This window comes from Gymnoscopelus braueri (assembly GCF_963280865.1).
Source record: "Gymnoscopelus braueri genome assembly, chromosome: 22".
Lineage (NCBI taxonomy): Eukaryota > Metazoa > Chordata > Actinopteri > Myctophiformes > Myctophidae > Gymnoscopelus > Gymnoscopelus braueri.
The window spans coordinates 1360825-1381449 of NC_137624.1; positions in this window are offsets into that span (position 1 = coordinate 1360825).

Consider the following 20625-nt stretch of genomic DNA (forward strand, 5'->3'; position numbering starts at 1 on the left):
AGACTTGAATTCATGGATATTTTTTAGTTTTTGTCGCATTCCTAAGCCAATAATTTGATGACCAGCGGACCGGTAGGCAGCGCTTCCGGTAGGTGATATAAAGGAGACTCTTTGTGTCTCCTACCGGAACCACTGCCGGTCATCAAATTATTGGCTTAGGAATGCGACCAAAACAAAACAAAAAATATCCATGAATTCTCCATGGGGTGACTAATCGATAGAAAAAAAGTCATTTTGGCGGTGAACTATCCCTTTAAGGGCCTTTCATGTGAATAATTTAACTGCAACTATATTTTGTTCGAACTGCTTGTGTCACAAGTCCACACAGAACGCAAATACGGTATTTCCGGCGCGATAAATTGTTACGCGGAGCGTGGTCGATTTTTCACTGCGAATAAAGGCCTCACTCAACCTGCAAGCCAATGAATGAGGCATCGACTATATGTCAGTGATTCTCAACCTGCAGGCCGGGGACCACTGGTGGTCCGGGAGGGTATTGCAAGTGGGGCCCCAAAATAATTGGCCAAACGCTGAGATTTTCATGATAATATGACATTAAAAACTATTTCATAGTCTTTTCTTTTCTTTAAAACCTTGGAAAAAAGGCTCACACATAGGAGCTTAAAGTATACGCGATCCATTGATCCGAGAAGGAAAACACAATCAATTAGTTGATCATTAAAATAAACAGTGCTAAAGTACCTGCCCATTGTGACTGTGAGTTCAAATCCATCGTGGTGCATCCGGCTTTATCGAACGTTCTCAACCAGTGGTCCGGGGACTACCAGTGGCCCTTGAGGGGGTTCCGGGTGGTCCCCAGCTAAATGATGCAGAGTTGGCAACCAAATGGACCCCTATAGGTCTTTAACTCTTAAGGGTGTAAAATTAAACCAAATGGACCCTTACGGGTCCATTTGGTTTCATTTTACGCTCTCAAGAGTTAAATTATCGTTAAACATCTGCATTTACTTAATTAAAGAATTGTTATTTTGATCAACGTTTGCCTGTTATCTCTCCATGGTACCAACATCAATACAGCATGGAATTGAGGACAAAATCGTATCCAACGATAACAAAATATTCTAAGTCTTGGGTCTGAGATTCTAAATCTCATCAAATTGTGGTTCTTGGCTCAAATGGTGGTCCGTGGCTCAAATGGTGGTCTGTGGCTCAAATTCCCAATAAATAATGGACCTTGATATGAAACGGGTTGAAAACCACTGGTCTTTACGAACACAATTGGCCTGTGTTCATGGGAGGGAAGCTGGGCAGGGAGGGTGTCTCTGCAGGTATTCCTACGGGCTGGGGGGCGGCCCCTGTCAGCAGGGAGTGTTGGGCGGGAGGAGTAGGACAAAGGCTCTACGTCCTCCCAGTGGGGGCTCCTCACTGGCAGGTGAGCCAGTAGAATACAACAGCAGTGACAACACACATAAATGTGTGCGGGGAGGAATCGATTGGCATAACGACAAAATTGGGGAGAAAAAAAACGATATATAGTGACCTTCTCCTGCTCGTCCCCTGGTGCGATCCGGGCAGACGGTGCTGGACAGGCCAAACAACAAACCCCCCCCCCCCACGATCGATTCTTTAGCACGAGCTTATCCAGCCCTCTAGACGTGGTATTTTAATGTCACAGAGTCAGGCCCCAAATTGATAGTGATAAATATTTGCCGGAAGATTAGGTGAGGGGAGTGTGTGGAGGGTGGTAACCTGCCTCTGTGTGGAGGATTAGCCTCATCCATCCTCTGTCAATGACTGTCTTGTTGAGAAAATCACTGAGTAAACATGGCTGACGGGGGGGGGGGGGGGCTGATTACTCATACAAATAGACTGCAAACTCCTCCTGGTTCTCCGGAGATGTGTTCCCTCCTCCTCTCCTCTCCTCTTGCCTCCCCTCCCCTCCCCTCAACTCCCCTCCCTTTCCATCCCCTCCACATCTCTCCTCTCCTCTCCTCTCCTCTCCTCTCCTCTCCTCTCCTCTCCTCTCCTCTCCTCTCCTCTCCTCTCCTCTCCTCTCCTCTCCTCCCCTGCCCTCTCATCCTCTCCTCTCCTCTCCTCTCCTCTCCTCTCCTCTCCTCTCCTCTCCTCCCCTCTCCTCTCCTCTCCCCTCTCCTCCACATTGACAGCACCAGTATTCTCCAGGGCTTCCTGTGTCCTGCTGTTCACACTTTGTCCTCCATCCATCACTGCTCCATTGTGTCCTGGATGTTCTATAGAGTCACTTAATATCCCCCCCCCCCTTCCTCTCTATTCACTCCCTAAATGATTCACCATAAGGTGAGATTCGGCGGCATATACATGTAGCCTTGGAGGCTAGACGGGTTGGCCGCTTGTCTTTGTGTGTTTGTGAATTTGTTTTAGAGAGAGAGATAGAGAGGGGAGGGAGGAGAAACCTTCTTTCTGTCGACGCAAGGATCACAGAATGCCTGTTACTTTCCTTCATGACATGAAGTGAAGAACAAGTATATTCAGTTTCATTCTGTTTAAATTTTGACAGAAAATGCCATTTAGTTTTTGTCATATTTTAGTCATCTGAAATGTTTTATGTTTCTTGATTTAGTCGCCAAAAATGTATTTTGGCGGGCCTTGATGGCGTAGCAATGCCTGATAAATACTTTAAAAAATAGCCGATCTACAGCGTCTGCGACGCGTTGTGAGCTTGTAGATCGGCTATTTTCGGAGCACAGCACCTGCGCGCAACCAAGCATAAAATCACTTGTCTTAGTTCTACTGGATCTCTTCTACACAGCCCTCCCTGACATTTTAGTCCAGGTTTTATTTGTTGATAAAATGTTCTATGTATTTAGTCAAAGTTTTAGTCATCGTAGGTTTGTTTTTATTCCATTTTTGTTTAGTTTTCGTCAGTGAAATGAGGTAGTCGATGAAGATTTTTCGTCATTGATTTAGTCGACAAAATGAACACTGCGTACATTTGAACGGTCGAAGAGGGTATAGTATAACCATAGTATATAGGTTAGACACAGGCGCATGTATAGCTGAATTGTGTTCTGTTACATCTATTGTTATTCTATTAAATTTGCAATACAGATTCATAATTATTGTGAGCTTATACAAAAAAACATACACGCATTTGTAGATTTGCTATTTTCACCATAATACTGTACAATGAAGTAATAAGTGGTTAATCAGATGAATCAATTTAATTGAGTGTAAAAATGTCTATTAGAATTATTTTGTGTCAATTTGTTGATATATATACATATATAAGACATTTAAAAGAATTATCACACAAAAAAACTGCGTAACCTACATGTGCAATATTAAGTCGTTTAGAGGTTCAAAATGTTGGTTTTGATATATTTTGGGTTAATTGCCCATAGCCCTAAATACCCATCTATTTAGAAAATCTAATTTATAACTGAGCTAACGCTAATGGCCCTCACCTTCATTGTGCAAAACAGCAGCACCATAAACATGAAGTGGGTTAAACGCCTCTTTGGGGAGGAGCTAGGTTATTGTTCAGTGGAATAGCCTTTTAGAGGCCTTTAACCTCCAGGTAAAATTGAGACGTCACGTTCTCTCTCCACAACGCCGTCCAGGCTTTTATGAAGCTCCATCATGTGACAAATAGGCCCCCTCCCCCCGCCACGCATGGCTGGCCGCCTTCATTCCGCACTTGGCTTGTTTACATAGCGGCCCAGGAACCATTTCCACGGATTAAACAAATCACTGCCCGGGAGGGGACATCCATAATCCACTAACGGGTCACCAGCAAGACAGTTATTAATGCCTGTGTCTTGTAATGGAGGGAGGAATACATGTCCGTGTCCAAATGTGACCTTCCCCACAATGCAGAGCTGCCGCCACATCAGAAACCTCTTATCTCCATTTTAAAAAAACTTTGTTTTAATGTTTTTTTTTATTTAGTCTTTCGTGAATTCATGCCCTACTTTGTCACAATAGCAAAAAATAGCAGATGTATAGGCATACAAGCTCAAATGTGTCGCAATTGCGCTGTGTTTTGAGCTTGTAGTTCGGATATTTTTGTTATTATTATTATTGTCTCCGCAAGGATGTTTTGCACCCTCTTCTGTCTGTCCGTCCGTCCGTCATTCTGTCTGTGAGCAGCTAATCTCCGGTACCGTTGACTTGATGGCAGTGAAACTGTGCACACACGCTCCCTGGATGCCAGAGCAGAACATCTGCCCCAAATTTTTCACATGGGCCTGTTATAGCGCCACCAGGAGGCTGATTTGTGCAATTCACATTTTTGGACATGCAGTACTCCTACAGATTTATATCAGTACGCAGTATCTCTATAGTCATTAAACGAAACCTGTCATTCAGATTTTTCATATTCCATCCTGATTGGCTAAGATTGGCTTCCAAACTTTGCAGGATTGCTCCGTTTTGAACTAAATGCTTCAAATCATGAACACAGCGTCCGATTTCCATGAAATTTTGCACTCACATTCCCTCTAAGTCAAAGAACAAATGCCACTTGAAAATGTTCAAATCATGGTGGTGCTATAACAGGCCGATTCGTGTTTTTACCTATAACTGCACCGATCTGTGTACAACTTTGTATGTGCACTCTCTATAGAGGCCAAGGAAAACCCTTTGCCCTGCATTTTTCAAATCTGCCTTTTATAGCGCCACAAGGAGGCCGACTTATGTAGAACTTTTTTTTGTTATATTACTCCTTCAGATTTTATCAAAATTTCACGCAAATCGGTACACATGATCGCTATAGTCATGTGATCAAGATGGATCTGTTTGATTTTTCATATTCCATCCTGATTGGCTAAGATTGACATATAAAGTTTACAGGAGTGGCTTTGAACAAAATGCCCCAAATCATGAACACAGTGTCCGATTGCGGTGAAACTTTGCACGCGCATTCTCACTAGGTTGAGGAACAAATGCCAACCTTTTAAAATTGCCCTGTTACAGCGCCACCAGGGGCCCAATTTGTTTTAATATTACCCCCACAAATTTTGTTCAAACATCACGCAAATCGGTATACATTATTATTTTCACATTTTCATATTCCTTCTTAATTTGCGAATTCCGAACATTGCTGGCCCACAATATCGTACCTGACCTGGCGGAGAACTGTGCTCCGGGGAGCACTTTTTGTAGTTATTATTATTATTAAGTGAAAGTGAAAGTTGTTAAGTGTGTGTTGTGGGATAATTATAAATATTGAACCAATGAGAAGTATTGACAACAGTTTGTGACTGAATCATAACCACATTGGATCCGTTGGAACACAAGGTTATATTTTTGGCCATTTCCTGAAATGTAACCATTTTGGACGTACAAGGTTTCCACCCGACAGCAACATCATTATAGACTACAGCAAGCAGAGAGAAGGAAGGAAGATTAGAGGCCGTGTAGGGAAATGTTTGTTTGTTTGTTTGTTTGTTTGTTTATTTACTTGTTTATGTATTTGTTTATTTACTTGTTTATTTACTTGTTTATTTATTTAGATTGATTTGATGTAGCATGTTGTTTAGACTGATGCTAGGTTCATTGCTTACCTGGCATCCTATAGTTTCAAATGTGCAGAATGTTATTTAGATTGACTATAGTTCTGCTTATTACGATTTCACACTTGTAAGTCTCTCTGGATGAGTGTCTGCTAAATGCCTCCATTATAAATTACACATCCATCCATCCATCCATCCATTCAATGTACAACAAATTACAATTTAGGCATTTGGCAGATGCTCTTATCCAGAGTGACTTACAAGCAAGGGAAACACATACATAGAATGCAGAGACACAATGTCTCAAGAAACTAAGAATCTAGCATTTGTCTAAACAATTTACTATCAAAGTAATAATCTGTATATTTAAACTATCCACATGTTTCCTAGGGCATTGTGGGCATCACTTCCTGTCGATTTGATCCCTGATCAAATCGACAGGAAGTGATGCCCACAATGCCCTAGGAAACGTGTGGATAGGATATATTGAACAATGAACCTCGCATCTGACTGAATAACATGCTATCTGAATTCCATTCTTAACATTGTGCAAGAAAAACTAATCTTTTGAAAATAGCAGATCTACAAGCTCACAATGCGTCGCATCGGAAATTGGAAGTGAGTGGCAGTTCTGACTAAAATGTATTAATTAATTCAACCACTTTCAATCTGCCATCTCTATTTTGGCCATGCCAAAAAGTGAAACATTGTAAAACATGTAAAAGCATATACAGCAAAAAAATAAAGCCGATTGGCACGCTCACAACGTGTCGCAATGAAACGCGTTGTGAGCTAGTCTATCGGCTATTTTCACTATCCGTCGTATTTCAAAGTATATACTATATAGGGCTTGAGTGGATAAGTTATGATCCTTTCCATAAATTGATCATTCAAAAATATATTGGGCTCAACATGAAATAACGGCCCAATAAAACCATTATGTCAGGACAAGCAGAAGGGCAGAATAAAAGTGTGCTCATGAACTTGCAGTATCGAGGCCATCACCTTTTATCAGCCTTTATGACAGTTAGGAAGCGTTTTATGACACCAACAATGATGATGCAAGACATTTGTTATAACGTTTTCATGTTATGGACCCCCAATTTCGTGCTGGCTGCAAACCCCCATCTGAAAATATTTTGTGACAGGTACCTTCCATATCTGTGTTGTTAAAATGTTCAAAATTGTTCACTTTTTCCCCCCAGATTTGTTTTTCAAAATACAAGCTTGTATATCTATTCTCAAAGCCGATGGGTTAACGTGGTTAAACTGTATTTGATGCAGTATTAAAGGACGACTTCACCCATTTTCAACCTACCGTATATTCATATAATAGGTCCTCACTAATGCTAATATGATAATATGATTTTAAAAAATCTACTCGGTCTGTGTCTCAGAAAACCCCCTACCAGTGACATCATAGTAAGGCAGGTTTTTCACAAGAACAATATTCCATTATAGCATGCTAACTTTCCAGGAATAGAAAGCCTGCCGTGTATATTAGCTTGGATTCCCCATCGATGATGTCACTGGTAGGCGGGTTTCTGAACTGTCCACAGCCCTCCTCTGAGACACAGACCGAATAGACAAAAACGGCACCATATTTTCTGACCCCCTGGAACCCCCTCAAGGGCCCCTGGCGGTCCCCAGACCCCAGTTTGAAGCACCACTGTGTTATACGAAATAGATAGATCACCAAAGATGAGGAAAATATTGTGTTGATCCCACAGCAGTGTGCTTCATCATTCACATTAGAGACATATGAATTGTTCACATTTTGACAACAAGCACTCAATTCATTTTATTAGCCTCTGTGAGTTAAATTAGTCCTCCTTGGAAAAAGAACAAGTTGCAGTGGCTTTTTCAGTAACTCCCTGAATAAAATGCAATTTGTGCTGGAATTTGTTGTATCTGTCACAAATATTCACAATTAGAGACAGTAATTATTTGATAGTTTCTGCAATTACCAGTTAAACGACTAGATTTGGAACTGTGCGGTGCTGTAATTGGCCTAAATGTGATATTTTGCATATTTGCATAATGAGGAAATTGGTAGAAAATTGTGTTCAGTCATTTGTGAAGAATGCTATGAATTTTATGAATTTGAAAGGTCTGTTGCAGACAGTGTGTGACTTTCAGTGGTGGACAAAGTATATACTCAAGTAAATACTCAAGTATTCAAAAGTACAAATTACGAAGTACATTGTCTTTTTTAATATCAGTGCATTGCTGTATTGGAAATTAGAACATTTCCAAAAATGTTGAGAGCTTGTAGATCTGCGAAATGGTGCAGTGGAGTCAAAAGTACAATATTTCTATTTGAAATGTAACAGAGTGGAAGTCAAGTAAAGTGGACAGCGACCAAATTACTTGAGTACTGTACTTAAAGACGGGGTGCCGTGATTTTCAGTGATCCCCCCCCCCCCCCCATAAAACATAATCATCAGGTATTATGGTTATACTAGGAGGAAGATCTTTTTCAAAAAAGTGTACAGAAATTGTTAAAATTATGTTTTTATGTGGACACACCTCCAGTTCATTAAGTATACCTGGTTCTCACCTTAGCACCTCCTCCACCACCTTAGCACCACCCACCTGTCCTAGTCCCTCCTCCTCCTCATGCCCACACCTGTTATGATAATGAGGGGGAGGGTATGTTTTTACTATGTCACTAAAGCGCTGTTTCTCTATTGGCACGTTTGACCCTCAAGGTTTCAGCCTCCAGGTAGAAACTCAAAATATTCAGAAAAGACATAAAACACCATAAAAACACCACCAGGGGGCTTAATGAAGTTCTATCAACCTCATAGACACATGAAAAACAGAAAAAGTGCAAAACCATGGCACCACCTCTTTAAGTACGTTTTTGGAGTATTTGTTCTTTGTTTTTGCAAGCACATGCCTTTCACTCCGCTACATTTTAAATACAAATATTGTTACTTTTGACTCCGCTACTCTTGGGACCCAAACTTACAAAAATATATTATCCACCGCCTAAAATTTTCGACAGTTTCTGAAAATGTAATTTGTAATCTTTACTTTAGAATACTTATAGAGTATTATATTGTGTCCACCATTGCCAAATGGAAACAAACAACCTTGTATGACAATCACATTGTTTGTTTTGGTTGTGAGGATCATTCACATTAATCACTATCTGACATGAACCACATTACACATACACACACACGCGCGCACACACACGCACGCACACACACACACACACACACACACACACACACACACACACACACACACACACACACACACACACACACACACACACACACACACACACACACACACACACACACACACACACACACACACACACACACACACACACACACCACATTCCCCAGTAGCTCATAGCTTATAGACAGTAATGGTGCATTCATACACTGTAATGATGCACACACACACACACACACACACACACACACACACACACACACACACACACACACACACACACACACACACACACACACACACACACACACACACACACACACACACACACACACACCACATTCCCCAGTTGCTCATAAAGCTTATAGACAGTAATGGTGCATTCATACACTGTAATGATGCACACACACACACACACACACACACACACACACACACACACACACACACACACACACACACACACACACACACACACACACACACACACACACACACACACACACACACACACACACACGGTATAATGATGCAGTCATTTCATGCTTTATTTCACTGTAATGATGATAGCTCCACATTTACATGCTATCCTACCTGCATGGTATTATGGGTACTTTATACAACAGAGACGTGCTATATTGTGGAATACTACAACAACAACAACAACAACAACAATAAGCATAATAACAATAAGTGTTATAATAATAATAATAATAATAATAATAATAATAATGATAATAATAATGATAATAATAATAATATTGATAATAAAACAATCCACATTTACAGTCAAACCTCTGAGATGTATTACAGCGCTGTAAATGCATCGTATCGCGATGCATTGTGAGCTTGTAGATCAGCTATTTTCAAATAGCCGATCATCATCATCATCATCAGCCATATAAATAGGGTGGAAGTGTTTTCAATGGTTTTCATGCTGTATTAAATCATTTTGCTGGGAATCCCCTGGAAACCCTCAAGGACCCCTTGGGGTCCCTGGACCCCCCTTTCCACTGCAGCTTAAGCACCACACCACACCACACCACACCACACCACACCACACCACACCACACCACACTGCATCAAAATATCTACCGTTTCCATTACACAAAAGTACCCCCTCTCAAATCCACAGGTATGAGTAGCAGACTCCGGTCATTGCACTCATTTGTAATGTAAACATAGATGGAGGTCATTGCTTTTTGTCTAACAATGTAATGTAAATGAGTGGCCAACTGTCCTGTATACAAATGCAAATCACCTGTGCACATGCGGGTGAACCATTTGGTTCGGTATGAACCAAATGTATCCTTATAACTGTGATTATAATACAATATCAATTATAATGTATTACAACTATGCTAATTATAATACACTAAAATGGATTATAACTGATTATAATACAATATCAATTATTATAATTTATTACAACTATGATAATTATAACACACTATAATAGATTGCAACTGTGTTGCAACTGTAATACACTATAAAGTAGTATAATGTTTTACAACTATGATAATTATAACACACTATAATAGATTACAACTGTGATCATAATACACTATAAAGTAGTATCATGTTTTACAACTATGATAATCATAATACACTATAATAGATTTTAACTGTAATCTATAAAGTATTATAATGTTTTACAACTATATATAAAATAAAATAAAAAGTCGGTGAGTGATCAGTCATTATGAAGTGTTTGGCCCCGTTTGGCCTAGCTCAGACCTACCCAGGACTGGGTACTTTTTAGGCACCAGTTTAGTACCACTTACACACCACTCTACCCACTTCATTGTAGTGGAAACCGAGGCACAAGTGGACGGTGTGGTGTGGGGTAGGGTGAGGCCATGCATATGGAAAGCCGCTGAGAACCGCTGATGGAGAGGGCCACAAGGACCACATTGTGTACCTGCACTCTCACCAGTATAGTACGCTGTAAACCCCATCTAGACCATAATAGTCACACATGAAATAAGAAAGGGATATTAACAATTATTATCAAGTGTAAATATTTGTATTTAATTTAAAATGCATTTAGTAATACTTATATTAACTTTATTAACTTAAATACAAATACATTGGACATAAAAACTTCAACACAATTTAATACAATGAACTGTAGTAATTAAAACGGGTCATGTAAACTTTAATGTTTGGAATTGGAACAGCTGAAATAAATAATGATAATTATCAGTATTTAGATATTGACCTGCGGGCCGCTTTAGTTGAAGGTTGGGGCCGCATGTGGCCCCCGGGCCACCAGGTGTTCAGGTACAGTATAAGCTAACTAGAGGGAGCAGGGAGGCGTGGTTTACAGGAGGTGTTTGGGGAGGCGGGTTTACAGGGGAGGTGTTTGGGGAGGGAGGCATGGTTTACAGGGAGGCAGGGTCTACAGAGAAGGTGTTTAGTGAGGGAGGCAGGGGGGAGGTGTTTAGGGCGGAAGGCAGGGTTTGCATGGGAGGTGTTTAGGTAGGGAGGCAGGGTTTACAGGGGAGGTGCTTAGGGAGGGAGGCAGGGTTTACAGGGGAGGTGCTTAGGGAGGGAGGCAGGGTTTACAGGGGAGGTGCTTAGGGATCGAGGAAGGCAGGGTTTACAGGGGAGGTGCTTAGGGAGGGAGGGAGGCAGGGTTTACAGGGGAGGTGTTTAGGTAGGGAGGGAGGCAGGGTTTACAGGGGAGGTGTTTAGGTAGGGAGGGAGGCAGGGTTTACAGGGGAGGTGTTTAGGGAGGGAGGCAGGGTTTACAGGGGAGGTGTTTAGTGAGGGAGGCAGGGTTTACAGGGGAGGTGTTTAGGGAGGGAGGCAGGGTTTACAGGGGAGGTGTTTAGGGAGGGAGGCAGGGTTTACATGGAGGCAGGGTTTACAGGGGAGGTGTTTAGGTAGGGAGGGAGGCAGGGTTTACAGGGGAGGTGTTTAGGGAGGGAGGCAGGGTTTACAGGGGAGGTGTTTAGTGAGGGAGGCAGGGTTTACAGGGGAGGTGTTTAGGGAGGGAGGCAGGGTTTACAGGGGAGGTGTTTAGGGAGGGAGGCAGGGTTTACATGGAGGCAGGGTTTACAGGGGAGGTGTTTAGGGAGGGGCTGCAGCAGCCAAACCCCGTAAAAAAAAACACTCCGTCGCACGAAAAAAGGAAAGACAAAAAAAAAAGAAGCTCCACTGGCGTAAATATGTTCCTCACCACAGAAATGTGCGTCACCGGCTCTATCCAAACACAGAGGATGGACGCACAAACACACAAACACACAATCACACGAGGAGGAGGAGGAGGAGGAGGAGGGGTAAAAACAACAAGAGTGCAGTGCGTATTTTACTGTGGGAGTTAATGGGAATAAAATACCTGGGTGGATGAGTGCAGATGTGCTTGATACAAATAGTCATTTTCCTATTTGCTGGCTCATTGAGCATGATGAATGATGGGAGTCAGGGAGGCAGCGTGATGAATGGCAGCACCTCCTGTGCTCCTGCAGGCTGCCTCCATGGCCTATTGATTCTGCTGCCTTTATTACTGCTGGAAACCCCCAGCTGGATGGCTGCTCCCTGTCTCTCTACTGAGAGGAGTGAACACCCAGCTGTATATGACTGCTCCCTGTCTCTCTACTGAGAGGAGTGAACACCCAGCTGTATATGACTGCTCCCTGTCTCTCTGCTGAGAGGAGTGAACACCCAGCTGTATGTGACTGCTCCCTGTCTGCTAAAGCCAGCTGGATGCTCCCTGTCTCTACAGGAGGAGGGGGGAGGAGGAGGAGGGGATACGGGTCTTCTTCCTACTGTAACACGTAGGGATTGTAGATTGTTGTCATCGTGATATCGCAAAAATAACTCCTCTCCGCCAGTAGTCTAGGACCTGGCTAAGATATGTATGCACTTAATTTAGGAGAGATTATCTCAACTGTTCTTGGCTAATATGACCCCAAGGAACAACTTAGGAACTATGAGAAATTCTCTATCCGGGGCGAAATACTCGGAAATGACCACGCCCCTTTTAAAATGAACGCTACTTCAAAGATGGCTCTATCTTCTAAACCGTTTGAGCTACAGATTTTCTGAGGTGCTCAAAATGTTCACAATACTCATGTTTAGTGAAAAATAGATAAGTGTAAAATGTAAAATTTTATATTTTATTACAGAACAGCTAAAAACGGTCAACTTATTACAGTCCAGGGCCATAAGAATATATTTGCGTGAATCAATCTAAAAGCACCAAATGTGTCCCAGATATAACCCTGGGCATGCTCTGATGATGTAGCAAGGGTGCCCGAGCCAGCAACCTTCGGGATCATCATAGTGGCCAAATCCAATATGGCCGCCACCTGAAAAAGGTTTTGGCTATGTTTGAACCAGATGAGCTACAAATGCAAACGTGGTGTCTAAATCATGTTTTTTGACAATTAGAAACATGTTGGAATGCTTATCTTCATGATTTAATTTATCTAGGCCATATTTGTAATAAGCAAATCAGAGTGCTCTAGATGGCTTCAATCAATAATATGAGCATTCTAATGTGTTTTTAATGTTCAAAAAGTATAAAATAGACACCAAGTTTGCAAAAATGAAGAAGATTAAGGGAAGTAAAACTATTGTCAGATAGTCGCCATCTTTGAAATATGCAAAATAGAGGTCCAGCCACACCCAGTCATAAAGATAAGCATTCCAACATGTTTCTAATTGTCAAAAAACATGATTCAGACACCAAGTTTGCATTCATAGCTCTTCTGGTTCAAAAGTTATAGACAAAACCTTTTTCAGGTGGCGGCCATATTGGATTTGGCCACTATGATGACCTGTAGGGTTGCTGGCTCGGGCACGGGTTTCAAACATGAGTATTCTGAACATTTTGAGCACCTCAGAAAATCTGTAACTCCAACGGTTTAGAAGATGTTGGAATTTTAAAAAGGGCGTGGTCATTTTCAGGTATTTCGCCCCGGATAGAGAATTTCTCATAGTTCCTAAGTTGTTCCCTGTGGTCATATTAGCCTAAAACAGTTGAGATAATCTCTCCTAAATTAAGTGCATACATATCTTAGCCAGGTCCTAGACTACAGGCCGGGTTGCCCACCCAGGCCCGTGGAATGTGGAAGGAAGTCGTAGCCAGTGACGGAATCTGAACAAATCTGACTGATACATCTTGATCACAAGACCCCAGAGATAATGTGTGCAGATTGGTGTGAGTTTTGGACAAAATCCGTAGCAGTAGCAGAAATAGTTTTTTTGAATAAAATGCTAAATGGTAAAAATCTCATCTGGCACAATGGCTGGGGCCTGCATGGGGAGTTGCGTCATGATCCAAGGAATCCAGGGGAAAAAATATGTTGATTTTACAACTTGAACTACGGTTCAAGAGTTTTAGGCCAAAATGTGAAATGCGCTGTTATAGTGCCAATTGTGAGGCCAATTTAAAAAACATTTGGGGCCGAAGTTCTTCCTTGGCCTACTGAGTGTGCGTGTAAAGTTTCACGCCAATCGTACGCTGCGTTCATGATTTGTGGCATTCTATGCTAAATGGGCCCCTCCCGCAAAGCTAATCGTAGCCTGTCGGAATGGAATCTGACAAATCTGACAGTTACATGTTGATCACGTGACCACAGAGATAATGTGCGCCAATTAGCGAGAGTATTAGACGAAATCTGTAGGAGTAGTAACAAAAAGTGTGTTTTGAATAAAACACAAAATGGCGGAAAATATTGTCTGGCGGAAACAGGCATGGCTTATACGGGGTGTTACGTCATGAGCCAAGGAATTGAGGGGGAGAAAGTTTGTCTGTAGGACCTACGGTTCAAGAGTTAAAGCCAATTTTATTTTTTTATTTTATTTGAACAGCAGCGGAGTAGGAGTGAAACAGCCTCTACTTTGTAATGACTCTATCGCTGATCATTTGGTTATTTAGCGAAACGTCTAACTGGTTGGTTGAGCTATAGCCTTGCCATTTAGCTTAGCACCAAACTTAAAGTTATACAATGCAGAATCCCAAATAACGATTTTTAGCAACCTCTGCTGGTCACTACCGTCACTGCATACAATTTCCGTAATCCTCGATTACCCAGAATTCCATTCGTTTTCACCGGAAGCCGGAAGCGTTTCAAAAAGCGATCTTTTAATTGTTTTATACTATCTACGGATCGTTTCTCTTAGCCAGTGGAGCATTAGTTACCATGAGCTGTGCTTTCTTTTTCTGTTCTTTTTCGATCTTCTAATCCTACATTCTCTTAACATCAGCGTGAGGTTCCTTTTTGATATTACCGCGGTAGTTCCTGGCCAAACAGGAAACCGTTGCGGTAGTTCCTGGGGACGTCGGCCACGACGTCATGACGTTGGCCAGGAACGTCATTTCCCCGGGAAAGTCCCCCCAGTCCACTTTCAATAGAAAATATATAAATAAAAGGCTTCCGGGGGTGAAATTCATGGAGTGGGTGTTGTGAAACTTTTGCCACTCACAAAAGATATACAATTTAACTTTAGTTTTGTTGAAAACGTTACCTAGTATTACTTTAACTGTAGTCAACAGTGCTGCCAGCTCTGTACCAAGAGACACAAGCTAAAGTTGCTCAAAGCCTTAAACAAGCTGAGTGCATGCAGAGTGCACCATAGCATCCCTTTTTTGAGCATGTCATAATAAATTAATATTTACATAATTTCTTTCAATTATTTATTTTAAATGTTGTGATAACTATTGTATCGTGAGTTTTTGGTATCATTACATCCATAGTAATGTCCGATTTATGCTCCGTCATACAGTAGTGCCAGCCTCAAGCCGTCGTGGTTGAGAACTGGTCGATTTTTTCGTAGCTATTTTCGACACGCGACAAAGGGAGTCTTATTTTTTTATTCGACCTCCAGTTTCTTCTATTCCTAAAGTACACAAACCACTCATTATGACACATTATGAGCTTGTAGATCACCTGCTACCGGCATGCAACATAGTCATACAGCGGAGTATAAACCACGCTCAATGGTGTAAAGTAACTAAGTACATTTACTCAAGTACTGTACTTATGTACAATTCTTAGGTATTTTTACTTTACTGGAGTATTTCCAATTTTCAATACCTTTACTTCTACTCCACTACGTACTGTACGTACATCTCAGAGGCAAATATTGTACTTTGACTCCACTACAATTATGTGTAAACTTTAGTTTCTAGTTACTTTTCAGATTATTATCATAAAACCAACATTAACCACTTTAGCCCTATTTTACACATAGGCTATTTGAAAATAGCCGATCTACAAGCTCGTAGATGTCTGGGGGGGGGGGGGGGGTCACACGCTTTCACACATGCATATGCTCGCACATACACGCGCGGTCGCCGATTGAAATAACTTCTTAAATATGTAGGCCTATGCATTTTGAACCCACAATATATATCACATTTTATTCTCTTTACTTATAATAATGGGGATAGTATAGTGTTGTCATCTGCACAGTATAAAATGCATTTACCTTGCAGAGCTGTGTAAATTGAGTTCATTCATGAATCCATCAGCCTCTGTTATCCAAACATTCATATCTGTGGACTGCTTCAGAAAATCGGACAGCTATGCCTCCTTTAAAAGTAGCCTATACATTGAACCATCAGTGATTTCCTGTGACCAATCACAAAGCTCAGCTTTTTCGTCCAGCCATTTACGAAAGTACGCTTTTGACGTCCGGTCGGCCTTATGCTGTTTGTTGAAGAACGCTTAGTTTTCAAAGTTGCTACACTTAAAATGTCAAATAACACAATCAATTAATGAGAACTCATAGTCATATTGTATATTGTGTAACTATTGAGATATTTGGCATCTATTTGTTATTATGGAGACATGAAATGTTGTCCATCTATTTGTTATTATCCATTATCAAATTGATAACCAAATGTATAGATGTATAGAATTTTTATATTTTAATTTATAATGGATTTATTAATTTTTTTACATTAAACAAATGTTAATAACTGGATTACATTGTATCACACCAAATTGCACTGAATTGAATCGCACTAAATCGAATCACACTGAATCGTTCCATATTAAAACATTCATCCCTGAATCGTATCGTAGCCGTAAGAGATGCAAGTATCGTGCAAATAAGAGATGCACACCGAAAATGAATCCATGTTTGAGCAAGGTCTCTGCCCGATCCGAGGGCCCTTGACTTCCATGATAAAATTTAAGTTAAATATTTTTTAAAGATATACGTATTCACAATATATATATATATATATATATATATATATATGTCCAAAACTGTTACTTCAGGAAATGGAGAAAAAAAGAGCCTGTGTTCCAATGGATCCAATGTAGCCACAAGCCTCTTGTTAATACTTTTCATTGGTTCAATATGTATCAGAATCAGAATCAGAATCAGAATAAATACAATATTTAAAACCCACAACACACTTTCACTTCAACTTAAAAAAGCAAAAATAGCAAAAGCAGCTGGTCTATTGCTATTTTTGTTACTTTTGTGTGACACTGAAGTATATGACGAGGTAGGGACATTAATTGACGATGATACAAAACAGGCTTAAATATTGGAGATGCGAGTTTCCACCTGACAGCAACAACATGCTGTACCATATGTACTGGAAAAGTGAAAGGTAAAATAGTTGTCTTTGTCATAAGCAGGGCCATGTGAGTGACAGCATGCTATTCTGTGTGTGAGTGCAGAATAAAACACAGGTAGAGTGTGTGCCTGCGTGTGTGTGCGTGTGTGTGCGTGTGTGTGTGTGTGTGTGTGTGTGTGTGTGTGTGTGTGTGTGTGTGTGTGTGTGTGTGTGTGTGTGTGTGTGTGTGTGCGTGCGAGTGTGTATGTGTGTGTGTGTGTGTGGTGAATAAAACATTGTAACCTCGGCCAGCGGTCCCAAAGCGTCCATCAAAACAAAGACCTCTCTTCTCTTCTCTTCTCTTCTCTTCTCTTCTCTTCTCTTCTCTTCTCTTCTCTTCTCTTCTCTTCTCTTCTCTTCTCTTCTCTTCTCTTCTCTTCTGTCTGGGACTAGACAAGGTGACAATATATAATATATATAATAGATAATATATGTGGTCAACCTGACCACATATATTATCTGAACTCACATTTGTTACGTAAGTAAAAGCATCAATACTGCAATGTAGAAATACTCTGTTACAAGTAAAAGTCCGGAATTTTTAATCTTACTTGAGTAAAAGTACAAAAGTATTGGTATCAAAATATGCTTAAAGTACAAAAGTAAAAGTACGCAATATGCAGAATGTCCCTTTTCACAAGTTTTCAAATGTATAAAAATCTTTTGAAAATAGCAGATCTACAAGCTCACAATGCGTCGCATCGCGACACATTGTGAGCTTTATCATAATAAAGGTAAGAAAACGGTCGGGGAAATTCTCCTTTAAGTTTAAAACAAGTAATGCACCGTCTGGCAGTCATCTTGAGTTGGATAAAGAACATAGCAGCCTAACAGTCTCCCTGATTAAAATCAGGTGCGAGTGGAGGAACGGGAATCAAACGGGTGAATGAAATCAACATATATTTATTTATTCATTTATTTTAACAAAAAAAGTATATTAACATTTTTCTAGTATGTATGTGTCGTGAAGGACCTCACGGAAGTCACTGCAGTATTATTGTCACACGAGAGCCACCTGTCAAAGTAGCTTTTGCTGAAATCACGTTTGAAATCTCGTCTCGCGAGACTTCCGGGTGCTATTGGGGATAGACAGTCTTCCGGAAGTATATTATACTTATACTTATTAGTATATACAATAATACTGCAGTGACTTCCGTGAGGTCCTACACGACACATACATACTAGAAAAAAGTCTTTTCGAGCGATATAAATAAGTGCATTACACCACAGCCTACTCCCGTTTCTGAACTGCGGTGGGGGTCCGCCAAAATGGACAACACCGCTCGTTATGAATTTGGGCTACTGGACCACTCTTTTGGGGAGTTAACAACCTCAAATAAAGGTAAGAAAGGGTCGATATTGTCCTTTAAGATACCATATATTACAACATTTTAAAATGTGTTAATAGTAACGGATTTCTGATTCCGTTCCTGGCTTTCAGGAGGCTATCGTTGCATTGATATGGGCAGAAATCTCCATATTTCAACTTTTACGTTTTTTCATCATATAGCGCCCTATATGCGTATTGCCGATCTACAAACTAGCATAGCAATACTACCTTTAAACACATTTGAAAAGAAACACTTCTATTTGTGCACAATTGTATATTTGAATAATAAAGCCCCTTTGGATCCACATTGGAGCCACACTATTGGATCCGGAGATGCACATGATTTCTTCATTTTAAACAATGAAAGCAAAGGTTATTTGAACCAATCTTTATGGTAGAGTATGTTAATACGATATCCCCGTGGACAGTATGGTACATGATATGTAAATACAGTATGTATATGTACCTTGTAAGTAAATAACCTTAAATAAACTTTTTGTATTTAAATACAAAAGTGACAAAATAGCACAAGCTCACATTGCGTCGCATTGTGAGTTTGTGCTATTTTGTCACTTTTGTATGACACTCTTATACGATGGAGTTGGTCATTAATTTACATAAAAACATAAACATGGGAAACATAGAGATACAAGGTTTCTGCTGGACGGCAACGATATGTAAATATGTTCAGTCTGTGTAACTGATGTGTTCAATTTACATTCATTCCCTAAATGGGGTGGAGAGACAGAAATGATCCTAACCAATCATTTGCATTCACATATTAAACTAGTCTCTCTCTCTCTCTCTCTCTCTCTCTCTCTCTCTCTCTCTCTCTCTCTCTCTCTCTCTCTCTCTCTCTCTCTCTCTCTCTCTCTCTCTCTGTTAGGCTGGCCCAACTGGCGGCTGAAAATCAGTACAGAGGCATGGTACGGTGCAACCAAAAAGCGTATTTATTTACCAACGCAAAGAAATACAAAAGAGCAAAAAACCCAAGCATCACTACAGGCCTGCAACGAGAGGTTAATTGGTTATAATTCTATATTGCTAGGGTGTAAGGTGTGAAAGGTTGTGGGCCCACATTAATAACTTACAAGTTTGTGTTTTCATTTGAGGTTGAAATATTGTTCTTTGAATAAGTACATTTGGTGTATTTTACCAAGGTAATCCACCAGGTTAATTTAATATAGGCCTAATTAAAAAAAGTGTTTATTGGATTATTGGTTGACAACTAAGGCTGTGGGGGGGAAAAAATCTATTTGAAAAAACACATTTCATGTTATTGTATGTTTATCTGTGTGTAAATATAATTATTTAATTATACTTACCTGACTGGAAATTGGTTTCTGGTTCATTTAAATAATAGAAGCATTTACCCCTTACTAACCTGAAGAGTTAGAGAAAATATTTACCTGATTCAAGTGATGATTACCTGGGAGAAAGAAAAGAGTGTTGAGTATTTACAGTAGAAACGGGGCTGTGAATTTATTCAAGTGCAAATACTTACCGGCGTATATACCTGAAACACAAGAAATAAATCAAACTAAACATAATTGTATTCTAAAAATAACAAAAAGGAGTGGAGTAAAAGAAGTACAATCTGAGATGTAGTGGAGTAGATGTAAAAGTATTGAAAATACGTAAAAGTAAAAGTACCTCAAAATTATACTTAAGTAAAGTACTTGAGTAAATTTACTTACTTACTACTTTACACCACTGCACTTTACACCACTGCACGGACACGCACACGCACACGCACACACGCGCACACACGCACACACGCACACACACACACACACACACACACACACACACACACACACACACACACACACACACACACACAGAGAGAGAGAGAGAGAGATAGCAGTGTAAAACACTATGGCGGTCCTGGGGTCTTATCCTCCCTAGTGCGTTGGGTTTGGTTGCTTCCAGACTAAATTACAGATGTTTGGTAGGATTGGGGTTGTGGGACATAATGAAGCAGTGCGCCGCGCTGAAAGGTAATTACCCAGCAGCCCCCTCTGTGGCAGAGCCCCCCGCCAGCTGAGGAAGGGAAGATGAAT